Raw genomic sequence first — 18,168 nt, forward strand, 5'->3', positions numbered from 1 at the left:
CAGTCTTCTCTTAGATGCAATCAAATAGATCTGAAACTTTATCTGCGTTTTTATTTAATTTTATGGACTATAACAAATTGATTCAATAATGATCAATTATCATGAGGTAATAAAAAAACGTACCTCATGTTCCTCTTGATGGAGTAAGTTTCTCTTACAGAATAGTTTTGGTATTAGTTGTTTAGTTTGGCTCATGCATCAGACCAATGCAGTTTGGTTCTAAACTGTTGCACAGTCTGTTCACATTTTAAATACACACCCATAAAGTGACATCAAAACAAAACAGCATGATCCCGGAGCTACAATAAAATCAAACCCTGCAAAAAGTGAAACTTATTCCTACTTCCACCATTATATTAAAATATAAATCCATATATTGTTTTGCTTTGCTAGGACAGAACTTTGCTTATTTCAAGTATATGGAAATATATGGAATGACTTTTTTTTATCCTTTTTGAATTAAAAGTCTAGTTGAATCCTGACATTCACCTGGAGCTCCATGACGTTATCAGAATCCCTTCAGCAGAGCAGCTGAAAAAGACTAATAAACCAAACACCAATTGGAAAAAGGAGAATGTCAGCGATGTGGTTCTGAACCCGCTGAAGGCCTGCAGTAATCAGCCGGGGTATCATCCAAAAGCTCCGTACTTTCCTCAAAGGAACTCGACCTGTAAAAACCAGCGGTTAACGGGGATCTCAAATGATTCTAATTTCTGACACATCTGAGCTCGACCTCTTGGCCTCTGACAGAAAACCCGCCATTATTCACACACAATGTTATTTTCCTTGTAGTCTAATTCAATGCAGTAATAATAGGTTATTAACATCTATTAGCATTCAGAGATGGAACATATCTGGGCATGCCTTCTTTACTTTCTCATTGTTATAAGAAATCTTTGAGTGTACTCTTCCATTGACTACTTCTATTCTCGGTTTCATTCACTCAGTCCAGCAGCTTTGTGACAACACAGTCGCATTTAATCTAATTCTTTTGCTAGATCGTCCTTATCAGGGATCCTTCCTTTTAGCCTGCTTCAGATGAAACTGATCGGGTTCTGGAATTGATTGGAGCATCGGTTTTCGCCCCAGGTTCAATTCCCCTGATATCCTTTTTAGACTTCTCTTCTAAAAATGTGAAAGGGACAGTTTTGTGAAGAAGAGTAACATTCTCCCCACTTGGATGTGAAACAGATTCTTTCATTCGAGCTGAATAAGCCTCCATTGGGGGGTATCACATTCAGCACGTTTGGTGTGATGGTTGCCTCAGCAGCACAAGGGGTTTGTTGAAGTGTTAAGGATTGCAAAAGGATTAACTATTTAACAGAATATTTTCAAGCTGAGGTGCTAGCTAAATGCATCCTATTATTTAAAATTGCAAAGTATATTACATAGTGAAGTGGATGATGTTTTTTCTCACAGAGATGCAGTGATTAGGCTTTTCCTGGTCGATGAAAGATTACGATTTTCTTTCAGATTTGGCGTACTGATTCACAGTTTTTAAATTATAACAACTGTATGCGAAAAAAAAAGCTCCAGCCAACAATTAAATAAAGAAAATCATTTTGAAACCAACAGGAATTACAAGATCACCACCCATCATGCAGTAAAGCAAATTTTTATTAACCACAACTCAAAAAAGTGCATCACAGTATGAGAATTTGGGTGAAGTGTTTATAGAGTGAAAATTGTGAGAGATTTTAGAGGAATAAATAAATTAAGATTTTTCAGTATTTCACCTGCTGATCATCATTTAAAGACAGATCATGGGAAATCAGATTCCAATACTTGCCAGATTGATTGGTGCATTTCAGCAGAGACTATTGTTAGTCAAACATGTGTTAAACAGACCTAGTCAGGATCAGTTCCTGGTAAAGTTCTTGTTAAAAACTAAATGCACTGGTTGAGGAAAAAAGAACAATATGACAGAGCCACAAAATTAGGCGTTAGCAAAGTGCAGCTTAGGGCAAAGACCAACCACAGCACTACTTTTTCTGCCGATGTCACTCCATGTCTTGTTAACAGGAGAGGTTGGCGGTATATCTCTAAGCTAAAGTGGAAGGTTGCTGATTTGGTGTTAGAAGATGTGACAGATTCTACTTTGTATACTCAGATAACCCACCACAGTGTCCATTAAAAATGCCACAGCACAATATTTTGGCATATTTTCAGAAAATAACAGAGAAGCAGCTAACACAAAAAGGGGGTTTGGTGTCTGCTGGAAAACTTGATTTTATATATATATTTCTGCTTGAGAAATCCAATACCCATCCAGCCTATTTGGACCTTTCAATTATCTCCTCAACAAATAATAAACAAAAAGTCATAAAACTTTAATAAAAAAGCCCTTTAGTTTTAGAATGCAACATGTTCAAAAAATTATAGCTGCTTTCTACTATGCACTTATAATTATCCAACCAGTGTGCGATTTGAATTTTTATTTCTTGTAAAGAAGCAATCAAGCGATTTTTTTAGTCTGATGAAGAATGCTGAAAGCAGTTAATCCCTTCACGCTCACTGGCCCAAATCCAGGTGAAGGGAAAACTCCTCTGCAGGTTTTTAAATGGCACTGGCCCATTTATAAATCACCTTTTGAAAGCACCCAGCCACACAATTCAGAAAGGGTGGTGACCATTGTAAAACGCAGTTCCCAACTTCTGAGCACCATATTCATTTTCAGCTTTTTTGTCTGGTATGAAGCAACTTTTTTTTTTTTTTAAATCACCATGTGCTACACACCACATCAAGGTTAGAGAAGTTATAAATGCAATTTTGCATTTTTCTGACCACTACTTTCTACGTATGAAAGAGTAACCTTAATTCTACCTTTTCAAGCTTGCCTACAACACCCTGACAGGTCAACCATGTTTTTTCCTCTGCTGGGTTTGTTGGTAACAAATCAGGTGGGAAACGCTCTCAAGCTTTAAGTCACAGCTGCGAATTTTCTCTGCAGCAAATTATACTCTGCGACGTAGTTGCTATGTATTCAGAGATTTTCTGCTCCTCCAGCGGAACCAAGGGCCTGCTTCATTCCTCCACCTGAATCAGACTGTACGATGTGTTTCATAGAAACGTCGCCTGAATAGAAAGCTTCCCTAGCCCTGACACAGAGCTGTTTTGTTTTTCTGCGGGCTGCAGCCAAGAAACAATTTTCCATTTGCACTGAGCCTGTGTGAGCAACTGATGGGAGCCTAAAAGGCCAGAAGATTCCTGTGATTCCTAAACGTGGAGAAGAGCAGGTTTGAATGGCGTGGTTAATTTAATCTGTCCAAAATGAAAATAGAAACCAACTTAAATTATCTCCTCGCGGTTGAGTCCTTCTACCAAACAGTCTTGCTCCTGTTTACATTCATTCTCCCCCCACACTCCCTTCTGCTCATGAGATAATGAGTTGAATTGTGTCCAGAAAAAATTTTTGATCTTTGAACTGCATAAAGTTTTATCACTTTGGAACTTTATCCTGGTGGACATTTGTGTAAAATGCAACATACAAATTCTTGAGCTGTGGCCAAAATTCCGTTCTGCAAGGTCAGAGTGATCCTGAACTTTGACCACCAAATTTTAATCAGTTCATCCCTGAGTCCAAATCAATATCTGTGCCAAATATGAAGAAATTCCCTCCGGATGTTCCATGTTGATTGTGTTACGAATAACAACTGAAGCTGGCAGACAGGAAATTATATATATATATATATATATATATATATATATATATATATATATATATATATATATATATATATATATATATATATATATATATAAAACAACTCTTAAGCATTATGCTTGCATTTATTTTTCTAGTCTACATTTTTTGTGGAATAAATATAGAGAGCAGAATCCCCTTTTTGACAGTTAACCAACCAATGTCAACAAACATCCTCACTTTGAGTTATACAGCAAACTTTTCTGATTTTTTTCAGATGCCCTGGGATATAGTTTAACCTTTCAAAAACAATATATTTACTTAAGGGAAGATAAAAGACTAAGAACATTTTGCAATAATAGCTGCAACTTTAGACACCAAAAGTGAAGTAGATTGTGCTCAGCAGTTACCAAATTCAGGGGATAATATTTCAGTTCTTTGCAGAATCACATACATTCAAGTACAGATTTCAAAGAGAGGGTTGGGGTAGTTAAAGAACTCCTGTAAAAGTTAATAAAAAAATTAATTATCCAATTTTCAAACAATCAGCTCTGACTGGTCATCAGAAATTCTGATACCAATCATCAAAACTGAAAATGTCCACTATTTTTTTAGATCAATATGCAGCATGTTCTTTAGTTAAAAATAACGCAGAGGTTAGGGAAATAATGCCACACTGTTTGATTCAAAACTACTACCTCCACAAAAAACATGCACTTTTACAAATAAATATACACATTTTTGTCTATGTTTGTTATAATTGATTGTCACAATAATTGAATTTCATTCAGACTCGGGAGTGAGTTTGAATGAGTCATTGTCCTTAAAAGGAAAATAAGAATTGGAATGTCAGACTTCGAAGAAATTCGGAAATCAATATTGACAGTTAAATAACTTCCATTCATCTATCTTCTGTACCTGCTTCCCCTAGTACTCTAAGATCAAATGTTGTTCTGCATTTGATCATTTCCCAAAATCTAATTTAGCCACTTGAAAACATTTCCCAGCAATTCACTAAAGCTGCACAATATATCAAATCAAAGCTGTCATACAGTTGCAGTTCCAAGGACATGCTGGATGAAATATTTAGCAGGACATTGTATTTCAACCATACTTGGGCATGCTTTGCATATTCTGTGGGTCACACACACACTGTCCTCAGACTGTACAGACTGCCTACATTTTTCGTGACCAAAAAATACTTTGTTTCCCACAATCCGAATCAATACTAGCAAGTTTGATAAGCTAGGAGGGCACCTAGCCCCGTTTCTTCTCCACCAAGGCAGTCATTGTACACATATCGGTGGGGCACAAAGTCTGGAAGATGCACGTCTTTCAAAGTAGTTGAACAAACTGTTAAACTTAAAGTTCAGCGAGGCATAAAAAGCAGTCTGGTGTGAATACTGTTTCATGTCAGGTATGTAGTGATATGTAGTGGTCATATGATACCTGATACTTAAAAATTCAAGTATCACATAAAAATTGAAGTATGTCCAGTGGGCATCTGCATTGAGTCCACTTTGAAGATGTGTGAACTTCTGCAGACTGAAGTACACCCAAGTCTGTGGGGGCCTTAACATTCTGCAAGCCAATAATATACACTCACCTCGCATCCACCTGCAAGTGCATGCGTTCAATGCAAGATAATCACCAATCACTTGGCAGTAACTCAGTACATTTTGACATCTAGACATGGGAAAGACACTCAATGAAGTCCAAACATCTGAATGCTGGTTAGTGCCATGAGCTTCCAGAAACTTCTGATCAACAAATCCTCACTTTGAATGGGGGCCGACCCCAAAAAAGTTTAGTGAATGGCAGCTGTGTGTATAAAATACTTTGGAGGAATGGAATACCATCTCTAAAACAGCCATATCTTAGTTGCCAGGTCAGAATTAGGGATAAACAGCATGATACCACAGAGCCGTTGGGGCTGGTTCCAACAGTAGAGCCTGCTGGTGGTGGTGGTGTAATGGTATTTAGAATATTTTCTATTCAAGTCCTGAATGGGCAATTTATGTTTTTAATTGGGCAATTAATTTTCTAGTCAGACTTTGAGACCCTTCATTCAAACGGAGCATCATTTAAACACCATAACCTGAATATTGTTCCTAAACATGTCCATTAGAATGCACCTATCTTCTGATGCACCATCTCATAAGGCTCTAACTGCACTCTCGAATATGATTAGGAGTTATCTGTTCTCCAAAAGTGAACCAGCCACCACATCACATCTTTTGTGGATGAGGTGCTAAAGTTCATAAAGGTGGTAGGGATATCTTGAAGACAAAACAAAAAAAAAACAAAACAACGATTCAGGAAAATGTGAGTTATTCACAACCAATTTGATCAATAATATCACAATAGCATGCTGTAGACTAGTGGAACATGAACATGGAAGATTGCACTCTTAAAAATATGTTTAAAAGGGAGTTTGACAGACCGCATGAGCTGACATCAGTTTCACAGAGAACTACAGTATGTCAAAAACAAGGTGTTAAAATGGGCTCAAGTCTCATCTCTTGACATGCAGGCAGCAATAATATGGTGCTTTCTAGCCTTGGAAAAGAACACTCCCTTTGTCAGCTTATGAAGAACAAAATATAAAATGAATCAGAAAATGTGTAGCCAAATCTGACTATGAAATTTATATGGTCTCAGAGTGATGCTACAGAGAACGTTGGAAACTCATTTAATTTACTTGCTACACTGTTAACCTGTTTAACACTGATGGCTTCCACTTGATTTTAGAAGTTTTATGGCTGCTCAACACAGGATTTGCTGTCAAACGGCAATAGAGACAAAGGAGCGCGTGGAGCGGCCGAGGCAGATTTCGAGATACAGTCTCGCGTCCGCAAAGTTCCACTCTACGAGCGCGTAAAAGCTGAGAAGGTCATAAAGGAGGGGTTGGAGGAGAACTGAATAAAAAATGTAGAGCTGAAGTTCTCGTACACAGAGCAGCTTGATGTTCTGCTGGAGCTTCTCATGAATCTGGACGGCAGTGTTTGCGGGCAGCCCCCAGGTGTGAACATGAGGAAACATATGAATATCAATGAGAACGCTGATGAAAAAGGGGCAACTGTGCTCAGTGAGCTTTTTCTGGATAAATGAGGGTTTGAAACAAGATTTAAATTAACGATCCAGACAAGGAGACGTTTGGTGGTGGTGGGGGTGTGTGGGGGGAGATGGTGCTTCAACAATTCACAGTTCAGGGGCGGAGGGAAGCTAATCTAAGATGGGTTGTTTTTTGAGGTTTTTTTTGTCTGATGAGCCCATCAGTGCTGCTGGTCACTCATGTGTTTAGTAATTGAGAAACACACACACACACACACACACACACACACACACACACGCACGCACACACACACACACACACACACACACACACACACTGCAGGCTTTAATGAGAAAATAAGCAGTCTTTTCTCTCTTCATGAATAAAAAATGACTTTTGGAGATTTAAAAAGAAATAATGTAAGCAGCGGTAACAAACATCTGTTTTTGAAGTGTTTCGCTCTAAAAATTGGGATGGGGGGGTGAGAAGTGACACCTCCTTTCACTGGATGATTGATGGCATTAAACAAACAAATTTGGCAACTTTTTATCAGCATAGGGAGAAATTTCTGTCAAAATGACACCTTAATAGTGCAGTCTGCATATACTTAATATAATTTCCACCTTGTAAAAGCAGGCATGTTTATATTGGAATAAAGATCTGTTCATTTTTATTTAATATTTTTTTGGACACAGGTATCACTGTTTTTTCAAGTCGTAGTTTCAAGCCACTACATTTTAAACTATATTTAATGACTGACCAGGTATTTTTTTTTTCCACAGCATGGAACATAAAGAAATACAGTGCTGCCCCTCCCCACACATTGCTGCACACCATCAGTCAGTGGGCTTACAGAACCTTTCCCTTCTCAAGAAAGGCATATTCAACTCGAACAAAGACATCATTAAAATTGCTGTATAATTGCTCTATAAAATTAGAGATTAAGCCGTACTACTAAGTTTACCTGATGTTTAATAAAACAAACATCAGGAAAACTTTAATTCTTTAAATTAAGAATTAAATTATTAATTGTAATAATTAATTAAATTAATTAATTAATTAATAATTAACTAGGAATGTCTGCATTCTCTATTCCCAAGAGAATGCAGACATTTGCTAAAACATCACAATTGAATGTATTCAAACCAACTATTTAAATGACTAAGTAGCACTCTTTAGCTTTCAGTAAAGTTTCTGGTCGACTGGTCAATCATAAATGCTAGTTACAAAAAAAAGAAAAAGAAATGGATTACGATCAGAAACCGATTTCTCATTGCTTCTCTAATCAATATCAAACGATAAATGTTATATTGTTGCAATTCATATATTTCTTTGTAAATTTGTGTCAATACCACAGCTTGAAACTATTCTTATAAACAGCCTTTTAGAACACCAATCTTTTTTTTCATTTTACAAGGGATCAATCATTAATAAAAGACACACTTCAAACTCAATTTTCAATCCCCACAAACTTGTTTAGGTTCTCTTTGAAGACAAAGGAAATCAACAGGAATCCTCCAACTCATTCCTACAAAAGGACCCCTCAAAAACAGGCCATGTGTCCAATCATTTTCTGACATTTCTTTTTTTTTCATTTTATTTTACATCCGGCTCTCAAACATCATGTGACCTCCCTCCGAGCTGTTTCAGATGCGGCTGATGAAGCAGTGGGCGGCACTGAGCTACAGATCGATGTTAAACTGATTGGCCCAGAGGGGACACACTGCAGCAACAGCTCAAAAACAAGGCGACACATTTGTCAGTGATTGGCCCGGACGGACAATTCATCATGCGGAGGACGCCGGGTTTACTGCCGGTTTGTTTCCCAGTCAAACAACTCCCTGCAGGGCTGGACGAGGACCAGCTTTCTATACCGCTCGTCCTGCAGGCGAATGCGAGAAAAAGGACGCCTGTTTCATTTTCATGTTGCATTAATATTAATCACTTTTCAAAGCTCACAGCTGACAAGCACACACCCACAACTGAGTTTGTCTTATCTCGGCTGGTAAATAACTTATTTGCATTTCTCTTCTTGCCATAGAATTGAAGTTTGATTTATCTTTGCATATTTATGGCAAACATGATGTTTGGATGTAAAGTAAGCTTGACATATTCTATTCTTTGCTTTCTGTTTTAACGCATGTTGAGTTTCAGATTGTGACATTTTTGGACTGAATCTCCTTTTCTTGTGTCACAATGCAAAACTCCCAAAATCTGACCTTCTCCTTGCCAGACTTTTTTTTTTTTTTTTTTTTAACAATTCCAAGTATTCAGCGTTTCCTGTTGATGTCTGTGGCAGCCTGTAAAAGCCTTTGAAGCAGAATGCAGATGACAAGATACTCAGACATTGTAATGAATAAACATTACTGTCCCTATAGCTATTATTCAGCTCTAATAGGTCAATACTGCATAACGCGAGAACCCAGAGCAATAAAGTGGAAACACAACGAGCGTCAGATCAGATGTGGACAATTCTGAGTTATCTATTACTCTTAAAATCAATATTATGGCACAGTAGTTGTTTGTATTTACATCAAGCATGGTGTAAAGTGAACCCCAAAGAAACAAGTTATTAATGTCCTGTATGTAGGGGTCTGAAATATTTCATTTCAGCCCTGAAGCCATTCCAAACAAAGCACCTTTGAGATGCTCAGGCAGCCTGTTAAACTAAAATGTGCGCTTCAAAGCTGTCTTGTAAATGAAAATGGGCTTTCAGAGGATTATTAAAGATGCATATCAACCTCTTGAGTAGAGCCTGGCAATAAATCAATAATAAAACCGTCTGTGAGCCAAGTCATTCAGGATAACCCGGTCTTCAGCGTTCTGAATCACTGGCCACAACTGTCTGGTACTGAGGTGCTCAAAGATGCAGATCTGTCACAAGATGTCATCTACCTCAGTATTTTTTTAGTGAACACAAAAGGCAGAAAGGACTGTGCACTTGCATTCCTTTTGAGCGACTTATGAAGCAAAGCATGTGGTTGCTGCATAGATGTCAACCACTGTGAAAACGTACACATCCTCAAAACATCTGAATACTTTCAGTCATTTCCAAGCCAAAAAGATTATTTGTTCTACAGCTAAATACACACGGGTGTAAAAAAAAATAAGAGCACAGTTTTGATTTGTGACAAAGATGCTGCTCAATGAAGCAGAAAAATGAAAATCTGTTTCATTAAATATATTCAGTTATGGAATCACAAAGAAAACAAAAAGGAATAGAAAGAAAGTAACACACTGGAAGACTCAGCATCAAGGCAGGAGCATTTCACTGAACACACACAATCTGATTGTGTGATTGTGCTGGAAAAAGAAAATCTGATGAACTTTATGTTCACATTCATATAAAAGTCTCATGTTTACAGTTCTCTAAAAGCACCAGAGCAGTCATGATTGACCATGCCATTGTGTCAAGGGAATGCAACAGAAACTAGCTTTGTCCTACATGTCTTTTTACTAAAACTTTATTAACAGATTATTGTCTGCAGTCGAACTGTATAATCTAAGCCCAAAAGGTTGAATTCCATAATCCCCATATTCCACACTGGCATAATATTGAATAAAAGCAGCTTCAAATCAAAGAAATTACCATCTACCAGCAGAAGAACTAAAAAAAATGTAAAGTGCTCAATCAGTTATTTAAGTCTTTCAACACGATCTGGCCAAATGAATACACAATTGGTTTACCTCTGTGGAGAAGATATGAGAAATGGTCAGAAATCCATCTGTCACCTTGATAAATAGGAGAATAAACAGTGGTCCATTAGCAAAAGGGTGTTGGGATGAGGTATCAACAGCAGTTAAGAAGCCTGCATGTGGAGTTCACACATGATTTTATGAAAAATCTAAAACATATATATTTAGACTTTTCCCAACTGAATAAAAGTACTCGAATTATGGATTTTTCTAAACTTTCCAGCTTGTGATTATGCTTCTCCGATGAGAAAAAAGTAAATTCTTGTTTGTTTCTTTTAACATCTTAACCAGAGGTGCCAGAAATAACTAAATTGGTGGGGCCAAATATTCAAATTATGGCTGTAAAATTTAAAGACACATCTTCTAAATTACTTGATGCATGCATATTCAGGAGTTTTTATTTAGTAGGGACAAACTTTCTCAAGATTACTTTTTTTTTTTAAATAAACAACCATGAAAGCAGAGGAAAATATTAATGTCTTACGGAAGCATGTCCAAGGTGGAAAATCACTGAATCCTGCCAGAAAGCATTTTTCCAGCCGCAATAAATAGTGATGCAAGAAAAAAAAAAAATCTTTTTAAAGAATTTGATTTCATGGTGTGCAACGAAAGAGTCCACACAACGCTCCGGTCTTTACAGGGCAAAAGAAAAACTCATGAAAACAAAATGTGAGGCTTGTTAAATTTTGTGAGCAGAAAAAAAAAACATGATTAACCAATAAAAATCCTTGAAAGAGATTTCCAATTTAGCTTCAAGGAAGCACCGATAATGATTACTTTATTCTTTATTCTCACTCCACAAAGAACAGATAATTTTTTGTATGGTAGAAAATCATGTGGAATTAGTTCCCTGTTGTCACTCAGCTCCCCTGAAACTCTCCCAGCAGACGTGGAAAGGCGGGCTCAGTTCAAAAAACAGCAACGTGGATCCGATAGGGCTGGCGCATGTGTTGAGTTTCCCCCAGCGCAGAGGTAGGGTGGACACTGACACACACACACATGTTGATTTCTGGCTAACCCATGTTCTTCAGTGACTCACTACACACACACACACACACCCAATCACCACCACTACATTCACACACAACCTGGCAGCGCTCATACTCTCATTCCCAAACACACCCCCACACACGTAGCCTCTCAGTATTTCATAAAGCACCCGATAGCACTGGAAATACTTGTATGTTTGAGAGTAAGGGTGAAAGAAGGACAGAAAGGGCTGGGCATGTGTGTGCATCATGCAGTTGACATGCAAGCTTTTGTTGTGTGCGTGTGCGGGTTTGTGTGAGAGAGCAAGAGAGAGAAATAAATAGCAATTTACCAGCGCAACAAAGAGTGCATGTGATATTAGCTGTCGGATAGTGTATGTGTGACTGTGTGCAAGGCTCTTATGGCTGTCATGAGCCCTCATGACTGAATGCCACCGAGGGCAACACAAACCTCGAATGGGGTCTCCCCCCAACCCCCCTCGATTGCCACAAATTATAATAATAAAAAATGTGATTTGAGCAGCAATTTTCTGCGTTAAAGAAACCAATGATGTGAACAGACTAAATGGTGAAATAAAAGCACAGACAATAAAAGAGAGCAGGAGTTTGTGTGTATGTTCCTATGCGTAGGGGTTTGCACATTTAGTGTGGCAGGTCAGGTGGCAGCAGCAAATCACAGCTGCACTTCCTAAGAATTGGCAAAATGCACGTGTCAAAGGGAACGGCAGCGTGTCAGAGCAGGAAAAAAGAGAGTGTGTGATGTGTGAATGGTAGTGAGGAAAGGAAAGGGCATGGGGCGCTTGCATGGTGCAAGTGTGTAGGGGTGTGCGTGTGTGTGTCTTGGCGTTTGTGACAAATAAATAGCAGCCAAAGAGCAAGTGAGCGCGCTCTGATTCTGAGACTGGCAGCATGACCGACTGATCCCTGCATCCATATCATAGGATTAAAAAGCCTGACACGGCACAGATACAATGGCAGTGAAATATGAGACAAAAAAGTCGGTCAATGGAAGAGGAAATGTGATTATGAACCAGAACCGGCGAGAGGAAGATAATATTAAAAAGAAGGGGGTAAAAAAAAAATCTGACACACTTTGAACACGAGCCATACAGCGGAGGTGAATGGTAACGCTGTCACCGGGCAGTATAGAGAGAAGAGAGAGAGGGGAGGAGAGAAGAGGAAGAGGAGGAGCTGATGCCAAATATGAGCCTCTCCAATGATTTCCAAGAGCCAAGACACACTTCAGTCACACTGTCAGGAATGTTGTGGAGGGTAAAACCTGCCCAAATTCAGTTTGCACACCTGTTCGTCTGAGCCTGACAGAAATCCTCCGCCTGCACGTCCTTCAAACGACAATCAAACTGCAGCAGGTCAAAGGCTCAGCTGAAATACAGCTCAGAAACTCCACTGATATCATTTATAAGGCAAAAAGAGAAAAACAATGATGGGTCACAGCTGCATTTCCATTTGCAACTAAGTCACTGCATATGGCCTGAACCCGCATGCGAGCAAGCTGCATGCTAATTATTCATGATTTTATGTAACAAGATTTTGGGAAGGAAATTAGGTCAGAGAACATACTGTGCACAGAGGGGGTGAACGTGGAAAAAGGGAAAAGTTTGACTATAGGCGGATTCATTAGAATAGAGGAGTCTTACATCATACTGGCTTCTATGCAGTTTTTAGGTCAACTACCCAGCTGAAAGCAAAGTTATGAGGAATTTAGTTCTTCTATATGGCACACTGCACTATAAAAAGGAATTACAGAGATTAGTAAGTTTGAGTAACAAAACTTTGTTCAATTTTAAAATATCAGATCAGTTTTTAAACTTAATGTACATTAATAATTAAGATCTAAACATTATCTATTTTATTTTGAAAGCAAACACAACCTAAAACTTTGGATTAAAAATTTACTAAGGTTTTGTCTCCTGCTCTTTTACTATGCCGTGTCCTGCAGAGAACAGAGATGTGTTCATAAGGGTTGTATTATGATTTGTACATCTGCGTAATGCAAGTTAGGAAGGCCAGGACTTGTGGTTAAGCAAGTTTCTGTATGGGAGAAAGATGTTTGTGTCAAGCTTTAACAAGTTTAGCAACAACGCTAACCTCACAACTTTCTAATAAGTTTTAGTGCTTAACCCCGAGGAAAATGGACATCATATCTTCTTATTGGAGGTTGTGACATCTGACTATTTGTTTTGCCAAAGTATTGTTATCGTCTTGTTTCATTTTTGAGCATTATGACCTGGATGATTTATTACACCTCTACTTTGTCATAAACCAGGTAGGTTTTATTTTTTGTTTGTTGCTTTTTAATGAGGGGGAGTAAGCACGATATGCAAAAATTATCTTAATATTTAGCATGACTTTAAAAAGGAAAATTTGAAAAATATGGTTTAAATTTAACAACTTCAAGTGTCTTTAGTTGCTACTCAATTTCTACTCAGAAAATTGACTAAAAGCCACAAAAACCAACTTTATTGATTACATTTCTATCCATTTTACCAGCATACACCAAGAAGGTCAATGCAAGAATCAGTGGCACCACTCCATTTCTCCACATCTACACAGTTTTCAGAAATTAAATGTCACTTTCAAATATTTATCTTCTAAGTTTAGTTCAGATTTGTCACGCCAATATCAGTAGTTATGTTGCCAGCGACCACATGTGCTCCAATCACTTGATTGATTATTACAAAACTGCCTTTACTGTTCTCTCAAAAATAAATAAAAATTATCTGCTTTTGCAAGTAGCAGTTTGAATAACTTTCTTTAATAGCCTAAAGATACACAGAATATTATTGCTGTATCATTATTGCAATCATGATAACATCAAAAGAAATGTTTTAAATTAGTCAAATAGTGTTAATTTTTTCAAGTACCTATATATCAAAAATCAACTGATCTGATGAGAAAACATTTGCTTATTCAGCCTGAACAAGGTTCAGATTTCAAGCCAATTTTATTTTATTTATTTATTTTATTTTTTAACTTCATTTCAGGATGTATGAAGAGTGTGCCATTTGATAAAGAATTCCAGCTGAATATATTTTTGTTTCAGGACAGAATGTTCTCTGCCTGGAACAATATGGTATTTTAATGGTGAAAATATCATATTCCATATGTGTCCTTTGGGATGAATCAAAAAGCTATTACGAGTCAATTTACTGGCATTTATTCTGACCACAAAAAGGCAGAAGATTCATTATCAACTGTTGAATAATTAAGAGCAATATCTATTTAGAAAGGAAACTTTGAAATTACTTTTTTTTTATTTTGAAGTACAATCTTTTGTAGTTTTCAATATAAATTAAAGAGACACAAATTTGAAATTCATATTTTAAAGCAGCACATATTTTAAACCTATATACATTATATTATCACCACCTAAATGTAATTACAGTGGTCTTAGATAAAATCGTTTGTTATGACGCATTACTGTTTTTTTTTTTTAATACATCATATTATTAGTGTCCCCCATCTGGCCACCAATTCAAAAACTTTCTAAAACGCCCCTGATAAAAAATACAAAATCTCCATTAAAACTCCCTTTAACACCGTTTCTATTTCTAAAACATACTTTCTTGCACGGAGCAGCTAAAATACTCACTGCTGCATCCAGCCTGCTTCAATGTAAACCAGAGGAAAACCAGTCTGTCATTCCCTGGCACGAAGTCAGCGTCTGCTCACCAGCCTTCCGAGCCAAATCAACGAGCGATTATATGTTTAACACTAAAGCGATTAAAAAGCATTACTCAACAAACTTTATCGACTTAATTGTGTCCACAAAGTCCTCATGTCTGCCGTGAGCATTTGATTTAAGCGTAAAGCTGTATCGTATCAAACTAATCGGCACTGCGTTGCAATCTGCGCCCTATAACAGTTTTAAATACAGTACGCTTATGTTTACAAAAAACCTCACTAGCGACTGAGAAAGTTGGTTTAAATTCAAGTCGAAAGTAAAGTCTATTAAGTGTTTGTTTTGGGGGGTTTTAAAAGTGTAGAAAGCAGCCAACCATACGCAGCGTTTATGTTTCTATACAGTCCGCTGACTGCTGCTTCACCTCAGATGACCCAACCAGCCAGACTGGGTGTCTGCTAGCTACCCCCGTTTGAACCGACGTAGAGCGGCAACAACAACACTTGAACTACCGCAGCCCAAACTGCCACTCGCTTCCACTGTTAGTGTGTCATCGTTTTTTGTTTGTTTTTTTTTTTCTTATAAAAAAAAAAAGAAAAAGAAAAAGCTGGAATTTTTTTCTTGTTTCTACTTCACTTGGCTGACTAACGCTGACTCGGAGTGGAAGAAGCGAAGAGGAAAAGAACCAAAACAAATACATTTCCCGACATGAAAGGATAACATCCAGAAACGGACAAGCCACGTTTTGTGCCGCTTGTGTGCGGGGGAGAGGCTAAAGCTAAAGCCCTTTAGCTTCACCGGGTTGCCCGTCATTAGCGGGGGGCTAACTGGCTAGCGGTTAGCTCCCCTGGCTAATAAATTTATTATGGGCACTTTCACCGGTGCTTGGAAGGGGGACAGCAGAAGTTATCTACCCACGAAAAAACAACGCGAAACGGACGGCATTCACTTCTCTGACAACTGCTTTAAAATATAACCGAGGATAAATGCTCCCACATAACAAACTAAAGTTACCTGACAGCCAAGAGTCAAACTGTTTTATTTATACTTTGGCTGCCGTGGAGCTTCGATTGGTGATAGCAAGGTGATTCCCACTCTGAGAGGCTGTGATGGAGGGGACGGGTCGCTAGCAGCGGCATCAGCCAGGGCAGCGAGAGGGAGCCAGTCAGTCAGGCAGGCTGCAAAACAACCCGCCTCTAATAACTTCACTTTTGCGGTCACTTTGGTCAAAATTTCCCAAAAGCTGTTAAAAAAAAAGAAGTTTTTCTTGCGTCCTACCTGTGAGCGGTGTGTAGTTGCGGGGTGCGACAGGCTGGAAGTTGATTATTCCCAGATATCCAGAGTGGTGCGGTGCGGAGCGCATATAGCTAGCGCTGGGTACAGTAAAGATTGTAGCATAGCTAACCTAAAGACAACAGTAGAGAGGAGAAAAAAAAAGCCTCCTCGTTGCTCATAGGGGGGATCGACGACAAAAACCACATGATCTTTTACGTCAGCATATATTTGCATAGGATGCCAAATTTATGTTTGGCGTCCAGGTGACGTGGAAATGTACAGAAAAGTTTGATTGTGGAGCTGTAACCCGCGGACCGAGGCAAAGGCTGGTCGGTTGCGGCAGAGACACGCAGGCATGTGGGAGCCATGCACCTCTGTCCCCCGCTCCAGCAGACCTGCTCTGCTCCACTCTGCTGTTTTATGACTTACAGCATGGATGCCATTGATTAATTGCCCCTGGAACCTTCCTATGCATTTACTTTTCCTGCTGCAATCAGATTTTATACTGAATTTATTCACAAAAATGTCGCTTTATAAGCAAATGTATCAGTGTGAGTTTTTGTTTTGTTTGTGGGTTTTTTTTTTGTTTTACCTCTTTGACATTTAGATTTGGGTGAGTTTTCACTTGATGTATATAGCGCAGACTTGTTTGTTGTTGTTTTAAAAAACAATAACAACTTTAATCTCTTAAAGTCTGTCACAATCAACAGAAAATATTTGCGAAATGTATTTTATTCTAGAAACATAAACAAAACATAATGGCTACAGATGAACAGAAAAAAAAAATTCTGCCAGCGCTTATATTTTTTAAAACACCTGTTTGATCCTGTGGCTGACCTCGCTATGAACAGCCTGCATGGTGCAGCAGCAGTACCAAGAGCCTGTTAAAACAGCTCTTGCCAAATCCCCCTCTAAAGATGCCAAAGACTAGTTTTCATCGGGAAGCGATATGGGAGTGGAACTGAAGTTTCCCTGTTCATCAGACGGCTGTTTGCATTTCATTCGCCTCATGCATTTTTGATAAATGGGCTTGTTGTTGCGGATCAGATGCAATAAATGTGAGACCTTCCTCTCGCACGCCTCTCTGAAAACATGACATAGGGCGACACCAATAGGCCTATTAGAGAACTGTAGCCTTGGTATAGGAAAGCTTTATTATTCTCATGTTATAGTTTTATGGTACAAGGAGTGGTCTTTGTTGTGATTTAATGACCTTTTACTGGAAAGATAACGAGTTAAAGCTCACAACCAGAAGGAAATAGCCTTTTGATCAAAAGCTGGAACAGTACCAGCTTTTGATAGTTTTGCTTGTGTTGTTTTCCACCACCTCCAAGATGTGTTTTTTTAAAACAGAGATTTATAGACCTTTGTTTTAAAAAAAGAAGATGCATTAGCCTATGCGCGATGTGAATAAAAGCTGAGAAGAACGTGACTCCTTGCCATTTGTTACATAAGCAATGTAACACAAAAGCTGCTTACTTGTGGTTCTGATTTAGCCGTTTTCAAACAATTGTATACTGCTCAAAAAAATAAAGGGAACACTTTAAGTGTGAAACACCTGTTTAAGTGTTCCCTTTATTTTTTTGAGCAGTGTATAATTGTATTGTTTTTTTTTTTTTAAAGTTTAATATAAATCTTTAGTATCGGAAAATAAGATTGACATATCCATTTTTCCAAGATGGCTTTCACATTTTATGTTTTATTGTAATTCCTTAAGCATTATTCTGAGCAGATTTTATAACCTGATAAACTATGAACTTTTTAATATATATAGATAAAAATCATGTGAATAGGAATTCAAAGAGTAATTACCTATTTCATGGCCAAGTGTTTCAAGAACTCAAAGACTGTGCCATCTTCTGATTTG

General features: G+C 38.0%; 1 protein-coding gene across 2 annotated transcripts in view; it reads right to left on the reverse strand.

Annotated features, from left to right (window-relative positions):
- LOC102232359 (zinc fingers and homeoboxes protein 2-like) overlaps positions 1 to 17,681 on the reverse strand; it is a 161,431-nt gene extending 143,750 nt beyond the window's left edge. Inside the window, exon 1 of one of the 2 annotated variants that reach the window (XM_014470874.2) lies at positions 16,305 to 17,681. The gene's annotated coding sequence lies outside the window, so the exon portion shown is untranslated. Of the gene's footprint in view, positions 1 to 14,996; positions 15,047 to 16,304 lie in introns of those variants that run through there. The other variant, XM_023345115.1, reaches the window with a different exon arrangement.
- Between the last annotated feature and the right edge of the window lie 487 nt (positions 17,682 to 18,168).

Source organism: Xiphophorus maculatus, chromosome 13 (genome assembly GCF_002775205.1).
Source record: "Xiphophorus maculatus strain JP 163 A chromosome 13, X_maculatus-5.0-male, whole genome shotgun sequence".
Classification (NCBI taxonomy): domain Eukaryota; kingdom Metazoa; phylum Chordata; class Actinopteri; order Cyprinodontiformes; family Poeciliidae; genus Xiphophorus; species Xiphophorus maculatus.